The sequence below is a fragment of the Delphinapterus leucas genome, chromosome 3, assembly GCF_059928025.1.
Source record: "Delphinapterus leucas isolate spDelLeu-1000000601 "Yukka" chromosome 3, BTC_Dleu_Yukka2, whole genome shotgun sequence".
In the NCBI taxonomy this organism is placed as follows: domain Eukaryota; kingdom Metazoa; phylum Chordata; class Mammalia; order Artiodactyla; family Monodontidae; genus Delphinapterus; species Delphinapterus leucas.
Window position 1 is genome coordinate 99860177 of NC_143131.1, and position 8572 is coordinate 99868748.

General features: G+C 40.4%; 1 protein-coding gene across 2 annotated transcripts in view; it reads left to right on the forward strand.

Moving 5' to 3' along the window:
• Positions 1 to 8572, forward strand: part of HSD17B4 (hydroxysteroid 17-beta dehydrogenase 4) — a 144687-nt gene extending 136115 nt beyond the window's left edge. The window contains exons 25-26 of one of the 2 annotated variants that reach the window (XR_016392750.1): positions 1 to 6521; positions 8448 to 8572. The exon at positions 1 to 6521 is cut by the window's left edge and continues 24421 nt beyond it. The gene's annotated coding sequence lies outside the window, so the exon portion shown is untranslated. Of the gene's footprint in view, positions 6522 to 8447 lie in introns of those variants that run through there. The other variant, XR_016392751.1, reaches the window with a different exon arrangement.

An 8572-nucleotide genomic window follows, 5' to 3' on the forward strand; every position in this document is an offset into this window, starting at 1 on the left:
ACTCTATGAGCAGTCCAAATATATATTCAGGTAATCTTCCCTATTCAAATCTAAGTGAATATTTTTTAAAATTAAAAAAATTTTAACTATTTTATTGAATGAAAGATTCTTTAAATTCTACAATGCTTTACAATTTTCAAAAGTTTCATACACGTGATTTCATATAATCCGATAATAACCCCATATTTAATCCCCTACCCCTATAATGCCCCTCCCCCCTCCCTCTCCTCACTGGCAACCGCCAGTCCATTCTCTGTATCTGCTAGTCTGACTTCTTTTTGTTTTATTCACTAGTTTGTTGAATGTTTTAGATTCCACACATAAGTGTGGAAATCTTTACTTAACTTTGTTCCATTAACATTTCTCATTTTTTAATGAAACACCTGTTAATATCCTTCAGAACATTAGTTTGAGAGACATACCATTAAACTGATTCTTTATTTCTATCACAGATTGAAGGGGCTGTTCTAGAATTTGATGAAGTTAAGAAATGTTATACAGTTAAACATGTCCATTCCCAGTTCGTAAAAATATTCCAGAGAAGCTAATTCTAATGCTAGAATCAGAATCTGGCAAGGATTAAATGATGTAGAAGTTGGCAAGATGTTATGCTATAGTAATTAAAAGGTTTTTCCATGTTAAGCACAGATCATTTTCAGAAAACGCTGAGAAGTATTTGTTTTGAATTCCATGGAAAATTAAAGAAAATGTAATTATAATATACTCAAAATGTGCTTCAATTTTGAATAATTTCTCTAGGGATATTATATAAATGTAGTATTCGATCTATTGCTTCAAGATAATATTTATTGCTGCTGTGAAAAGAGAGATTTATAGTAATGATATCAGTGTTATTTTACATTAAATACACTAATGTCAAATTGGTTATTACCTGAGTCAAATTAGCATACCAGGAGCACATGGAATGGAAACTTCTGGAAATGAAGACTAAAAACAGCCATGGGAGCTGGCCCTCCCTTGTGTAATTTCTGTATAGCATCATTCCTCCTTGGAATCCCCACTCTTCCCCAGTCCCACCACGCTGTTCTCCCTGTCTATGTGGATTGACGTATTGTCCAAAGCCTAATTTATCACAGTTACCACCTCCTCCATGGAGTCTTTTCTGATCTTCTCCGGGGGCCTGTTACTGCACTGGGGAGTTTTGTATTTCTGTTTGTCTTATGGCATTTCATTCTGCCTTGGTTATGGGATATGTAATCTTGTCAAGAACCTTTCATGCAACCCACACGCCACCTTGAAATCCTTGTTTGCATCTCTTATATTTAGCCAACACACAGCTAGTGTCCAATATTTATGAAGTGAATAATGAAAAAAAAAAAAAAACCAAACACCCAGCTACTTCCTGTAAGTACTCTCATATTGAGAGCAACTGGTAAAAACAAAATGGGCATCTGAGGACAGTCCCCTCATTGTTCTGTGTTGGCGTTAGCATTAATGGTCTCCCCAGGACACCAGTTTGTACTCGAGAAAGAACTTAAAGTCTGTGATTTCATCATTGTGTCTCTAAGAGTCGGTTCTAATTTAGCCAGCAGAATATTTCTCAGTATTTCTGTGGCAGGGACTGTTTTTTTTTTTAGTGTGTTATTATCTTAAGATGTGTAAATTCTTGGCAGCTGTCTGGATTAAATAAATAAACAAAAACAAAGGATGATATGAAATAAGAACATTTAAAAGATCCATTACCTCTTGACTTTGAGCAATTGCCTAATTACCTCAAGTTCAAAGCTAATTTATGGAATTCCACATAATAATGACTTACATTTGTCTAGCGATAGGAGGTTTCTAAGGTGCTTTCATCTGTGGCATTCATTCAATCAATCAACTAGTCAGTCAATTAACAAATTAATCCTTCAACAGACATTTCTTTAGAGCCTATTACATAACAAACATTGGCAAGCATGGTTTGGGGATTTCTAAAATAAATAAGACAAAGGTACTGCCCTGTAAAAGTCTTCAGTCTGGTGAGGGTAGATAGAAATATAGACAAGTAAATGAGGGAATTCCCTGCTGGTCCAGTGGTTAGGACTCTGTGCTTCCACTGCAGGGGGCCCAGGTTCCATTCCTGGTCCGGGAACTAAGATCCCCCCACAAGGCGCACGGCCAAAAAAAAAAGCAAGTAAATGACGGAAACATTGTGATCAAAGCTTGTATACACCTCAGTGGTGGAGGCAAAGGTGGCGAGTGGGCCATTCTCATTCAGGGAGGGGGAAAGTGGACAGGATAGCATTCATAGAGGAGCAGTCATTGAGTGAAGTCTCATCTGATTCTTACTAGTGTCACTATTATACATGGTTTACAGTTGAGAACCTGACTTGGGTGTGAAGCATCTTCTCTGAGGTGACTCTGCTCTTAAGATTTCAGAAGCAACTTGCATCACACTGCACAGCATCTCTCCTGCACCCCCTGAGATTCCTGGAGTGTGACTCTCATGTTCTAGTAGTGATGAGAAAGGGAAGGTAAAGCCAGAGAGCCTGAAAATCTCTGGCTTTATGCCAGAGAGGATTATGTTTATGCAAAATGAGCTTGGTTCCCAGAGTAAGAAGAAAAACAACTTGATTGAAAATGTCATTCATCCATAAAGAAAGGGAGAAAGCCAAACCCAAAGGCAGGGTTTAGAGCTGGAAACAATGGCTTTGTTAAGGTTTACAGGCCTGTGGGATTTCTCAGTTGCATAGGGTATTAAGGAAAGTTATTTGAAAAATATTCAAATTACTTTGACATCGTTTTCCCTAGGCAATATGGAAACTCACTTTTTGGTGGTTGGGCCTCTTTAACATAAAACTTCGGAGGAAATGAGGTTTAAAAGGATGACCCACTTCTTCTGCTGTCACCACCCACAGACTCCAATTTAATTTCTTCCTTATTCTGTTCACTAAAAGTCACTAGTTTTTTTCATGGGATGGATGCTTCTCTCTAGTCGTACTTTTGGTGTGGGTGGCCACATATCACTAGGTTGGTGGCATATTGATTTGTATAAAGTGCCTTAAGAAGACACCCACATTCATTTAAGACAACAATGGCCAGAATAACTTAATATTGGCACATATTTTCTTTATTCTCTGAAAGAAAGCTTAATATCATATGTTAGAATGTAACATCATACAGAGATTTCTAATATGAGCCAGAACTGCCCAGATACTGTGATTGAAGGGGATTTGGTCTTTTTCTTTTCTTTGCCTTTGTACTTCATGTCATCACATAAGAATTAGGAGCTGGAGTGATACATTTTATAAATTATTAAATTGTAAATTTAATAATTAAGGAAGCAGGTATTTTAACTTACCTGAAAACAAAGTTCCATTACTCCAATGGACTAGGTGGCCTCTTATTTTTATAGTAGAAAATGTTAGAAGATGTTTCAAATACTCTTTTGGCCCTCACAAGAACTCCAAGGGGTGGCATATGAAATCTTTTTAACTGCAAATTTTTTTTTAACTCATGAGGAAACTGAGACCCAGACAGGTTAAGGCTAGGCTCTAGCTAATAATAATGCTTTTTGGTGTATCTTCTGGACTAGTGTTGCTTAGTTCTGTTAAAAGATAAACTGAGGCATATTCAAATTTTAAGAGTTTATTTCAGCAAAAATTGATTTGAATCAGGCAGCACTGAATGGGAAATGGTTAGGATGCTCCCCATACGGGAGCTGGGAGAAAGACTTCTGTAGAGAAGATGCAGGGAGAGCAAAGCGAGGGAATTATCTGATTGGCTGAAGCAGTTGCATTATTTGGAAAAGCTGAATTGGCTGTCTGCGATTGGTTGTCCTTAGGTTTCACTTTCTTAACCTTGAGGCATTACAGGCTTAGGTTTTGGTTTGCTTATGTAGGCTGCTAATGTATTAGAGCCGCCTCAGTCTAATGGTGTCCTTGTTTCATTGATTTAACCGTTCTTTATATTATATTGCTTCTTTGCAGAGAAATTGTCTCATGGACACACACGGTGCCTCTAGTCCTGACCTGCTATTTCTCAAACGTGTGTGATTAGTTGCGAGGGAACCTTCGTGAGAAAATGCATGATTCTTTACCAGCCCATCCCACTTATAGGAAAAGTAATACAAATCATATACCCCAGTGGTACAGTAGTTTGAACTACTTTAATATACAAAGAGCAGCACATAATTAAATTCTAAGAATCAAGAATCGTATTTCTTTTACTGGGAACACCTGCATCAGAAGAGATTTAGTCTGGATGAATACAGCCCACTAGGGATCCTCGTTACAACACTGTGTGCAGATTAAATTGTAGAGAAATAACAGAAGGAGGTGATATTACCAATGTCAACCCATTTTCTCAGGCCACGATAGCCTGGAGTTTTAAAAGGGGTCACAGCAATGGTAATAACCCGTATTTTTAGCTTTTTATCTCTTTGGCTATTACAAATCTCCATGTCCTCCCCACCCAGCCCCAGCGGAGTCCCAGGGGTTGTCTCCTACACGTGCTCCAGTTCTGTCCGCCTCCTGTGGGTTCCATGATGCATTCCCTTCCTCCCCCGCTTCAGCCCCCGTGGTGGTAGGCTGGTTGCCCTCATAGGGGACACAGATTTTGCTCTCAGTTGGGCAGCCTTCCCTGGTACTGTTCTTGCCTCTGTCTCTGATTTCTCTCTTGGAGTTCCTGATGTGAGCCAGGCAGAAGCAGGACATGCAGTCTTCCCCCTTTTGGGATATGCATGGATCTCATAGCAGGGCAGGATTGTTAGTATGCCTTCTCTTTATTTTTAGATGGGCAGCCTTCTCTTTTTAGCACTGAGTCCATGAGGGTAGGTAGGCCATGGACAGAGCTGGGGAACATTAAAACTGTATTAAGACCATCACCTTGTCCTCCCCTTGGTTCCTCATGAAAATACTTATTAGCGTTTTTTGGCAGACATTTGTACCTATTAGCTGCCAGAGGAGCCCAGAATTTCAGCACAAAATAGAGCCTAGACTCAAGCTTAGGGGACCCTAAATATCAATATTTGTGTTCACCCTGGGGCTGATGTTTTTTCCCTTCTATTTTTCTGTGCTCTCTTTCTTGTACTCTTGGCTTCTGTTTCTTTGGTTACTTGAAAAAAATTTAAAAATCTTAGTTATTGAAGTGAAAACTGCTTTGAAAGGCAGAACACCCTAGGTGAGATCTATCTCCCTGATTGAAGGGAAAGAAATGAAGGAGACCCACTGAAATAAAGTATTTCCAATCGGAAGAGGAATATTCTACCTCCCTCAGTGGTGAGTGACACCAAATCAGCTGGAAAGGGCTCTCATTCCTAGAGCTAAGGAATAAGGAATCTGGAGCTCACTGATACTGTACATACAAAACAAAACAAATCTAAACTGCGATATAAAAGCAGCGTTTAAAATTAACCAAGGGAGGCAGAGCTTCCTGGATTTGGATTTGTGGGTGGCAAGTATCTGGGTGCACTGCCCTTATTTTACTGTCCAGAGTGAGGTAAATAGTCCCTGCTCTGAATTGGGATTTTTGGGGGGAGCCATTCTCTCCCTTTACATTCCCAGCATCTTCCTAAACCATCCTGAGTCCATGTCTTTTCTTTATTCTCATTTTATTAGAACCTCAAAGAAGATCAGAGATCACCTGACAATTTGAACTCTGTTTGTAGGAAGGTGTTTCTCAATCAAGACAACACTTAAAAGGCAGCATGACCTGGGGAAAAGAATGTAGTCATCTGGGTATTAGGAGACCTGGAATTTTCTTTTCTGATAACTGTGCCACCTTACCAGGGAAGCTCCCTTCTCTACCTCTCATCCCTGCTCTCCCCGTCTACGTCCGTCGGTCTGTTTCTTTGTAAACAGGTTTTAGCTATGTGATCCCTCTTTCTCTAAAGTTCTGAGTATATAATTTTTTTGGGGGTGGGTACGCGGGCCTCTCACTGTTGTGGCCTCTCCTGTTATGGAGCACAGGCTCCAGACGCGCAGGCTCAGCGGCCATGGCTCACGGGCCCAGCCGCTCGGCGGCATGTGGGATCTTCCCGGACAGGGGCACGAACCTGTGTCCCCTGCATCGGCAGGCGGACTCTCAACCACTGCGCCACCAGGGAAGCCCTGAGTATATAATTTTGAAAAGCTCCTCTCACCCAAGGAGTTTCTTCAGACCCCAAGGAAAAGTCTCTAGTTGGGAGGGGAGATGTTTTCCCATACATTTATTGAGCACCTCATATGTAACAGGTGCAAGTCCCTATTCAAAGCGTCCTTTATGTGTGTCATTTAATCCTTAATGATGATGATAGCACACACTTACACAGAACTTCCTCTGTGCCAGACTCTGTTCTAATTAGTTTACATACATTCACCCATTTAAATCCTCATCACGAAGTGTATGAAGTTGGTAATATTATGATCTTCCTTTTGCAGGTGACCATTGAACCTTAAAGGAGAAACAAACATAGTGCCCTAGGGCCTAGGGCTGATCTCAATATTCATAAACCAGGACAGGACAATCATCTTCTCTTGACAGATGAGGAAGATGGGGTTCTAACAGGCTAAGGAAAACTGCCCACAGTCACAGAACAAGTAAGTAGCACACTTGGAAATCAAACTCACGTCTAATTTGTTCCAGAGCCCACATTCTTTCCATTTTGCTGCTTTGCCTCCCAGAGACAGTTTTGCTTTGTCATAAACTGCAGAGCAGAGCATGGCACTTTTAATGAAGGAAGAGTTTGCCAAATGAAAAGCAGATTAATGAGATATTTGGGATGCTTTGCAGTAAATAAATCTCTTTCAGAATTCTCATCTTCTCCCACTCACATCGTTAAAGCCATAACAGTAACAATTACCTCAGCCTGGTTGAGGCCGTGTAGGAGTGTCTGTCGCCCTGGGAAGACACTGGGGATCCACAAAACTTTCCTTGAGCTGACTGAGCCATAGGTCAGAAATTGGATATATCAGAGGTTGGCTTTCCCCATCAGAGCCTCGTCCTGCCCCTCCTGTTTTCTGGCTGTGTCTTGAAACACGGTTACTTGAGGAGAGAAATAGAGCTTAAAATTGGGTCAACATTAAGAATATTAGAAATGTCAATGTCAACCTGTTCTCCGAGACTTAGAGCACCATTTGAACACGATTGCCCGAGACTTGAGTAGAGTCTATCTTTTTTCTTTTTTTTATAATAGGTAATCTTTTATAATCTTTATAATAGGTAATTCCCTGGGAATTAAAAAATATCCCTTTGAAACTGAGAGGCCAGAGCAGAAATGTAATGATTTCTATATGATATACAACTGAATTTAAAGCCAAATGCTCACATTTATATTCAAGAGGAATGTGTGTCTGCTTAAACTGGTGTTGAGGGTCTGGGGGATGTGAAGACAAGCAAGTCCCAGGCCCTTTCTCTAAGAGCTAGGAACCTACTAAGGGAAATGGGGTGTAAGCTGTAATAATCTGTGCTGCGAGGGGAAGCATATCATTTACTGCCCATCCGCCACAGACCAGGCATTGTGTCAAGTACTTTATACAAGGACATGGCAAGATGGATGTATTAGCCCCATTTCTCGGGGAGGAAAGCAAGACTCAGAATAAGTTGTCCTGGGCCAACAGCACTTTATGAATATGGCTGAGATTCAGACTCAGGTGGCTCTAATGACAGACCTGCACTCTTTCCTCTAGGATTTACTGTTAATTAGGCAGGATCCATTTAATGGTTTAACGTATTAGGTATCCTTCATGGGATTTAAAGATTCACGAAATTAGCTCACCGAGCTGCATAACGTTTTGAGATGACAATTTTTGACCTGGGGTATTTTGAGGAGACATGGGCAAATCAAATAATTTTCAGCTTTTTCAAAGGAATGTACAAAACAGAAAACTTTACCTATTTCTTGTGCTTTTATGTTGGTGGGGTGAGGCTTATGGATGGTCTTTGGGTGAGGGATAGAAGAGGTCTGGATAACCCAGATAGCTACATTACTTGGTAAGAAATAATGGTTTTGAAGTATGACTTGGCTACTTTAAAGTGGCTGTATCAGCTCAGTAGGAGTTAGCAGTTTGATGTGGCTACCAAAAAGCCAGTCTTAAGAGAAGTATCTCTGGTGGGGGAGGTAAGAACCCCACTCTAATTTGCCTTGGTCAGACCTTAGTTGGAATACTGTGTTAAGTTCTGGGGAATGTAGACTAAGATAAATATAAAGCAACTAGGACACATTCAGGAGAAAGTTTGGATCAAAATGTGGAAATGAAATCTGGACGTTTAGGAAATAGGGCTGTGTAGCTGAAGAAAAGACCTGAAGGGCTGAGATAACAGTCTTCAAATATTAGAGGATTGTCTTATGGAAGAGGAATGTTGATTTTTTTTTTTTCTCTGTGGCCCTAAAAGATGCAACCAGAAGCAACAGGCTCTGGGGAAGTGGATTTGTCCTTACAAGGAAGAATTTTTTGTTATATCTGCCTAAATATGTTTTATCTGCCTAAATATGTTGAGGTTTTTTTTTTGTTTGTCTTACAAAGCGGTGGATTCCCAGTCCCTGAAGGTCCTAGGACATGTGCCAAGTAATTACTTGGTGGAGCCATGGCAGAGGAAATTCAAAGGTACCATGGATTGGGTTTCACATGCATCAAAGTCCTTCCCAACC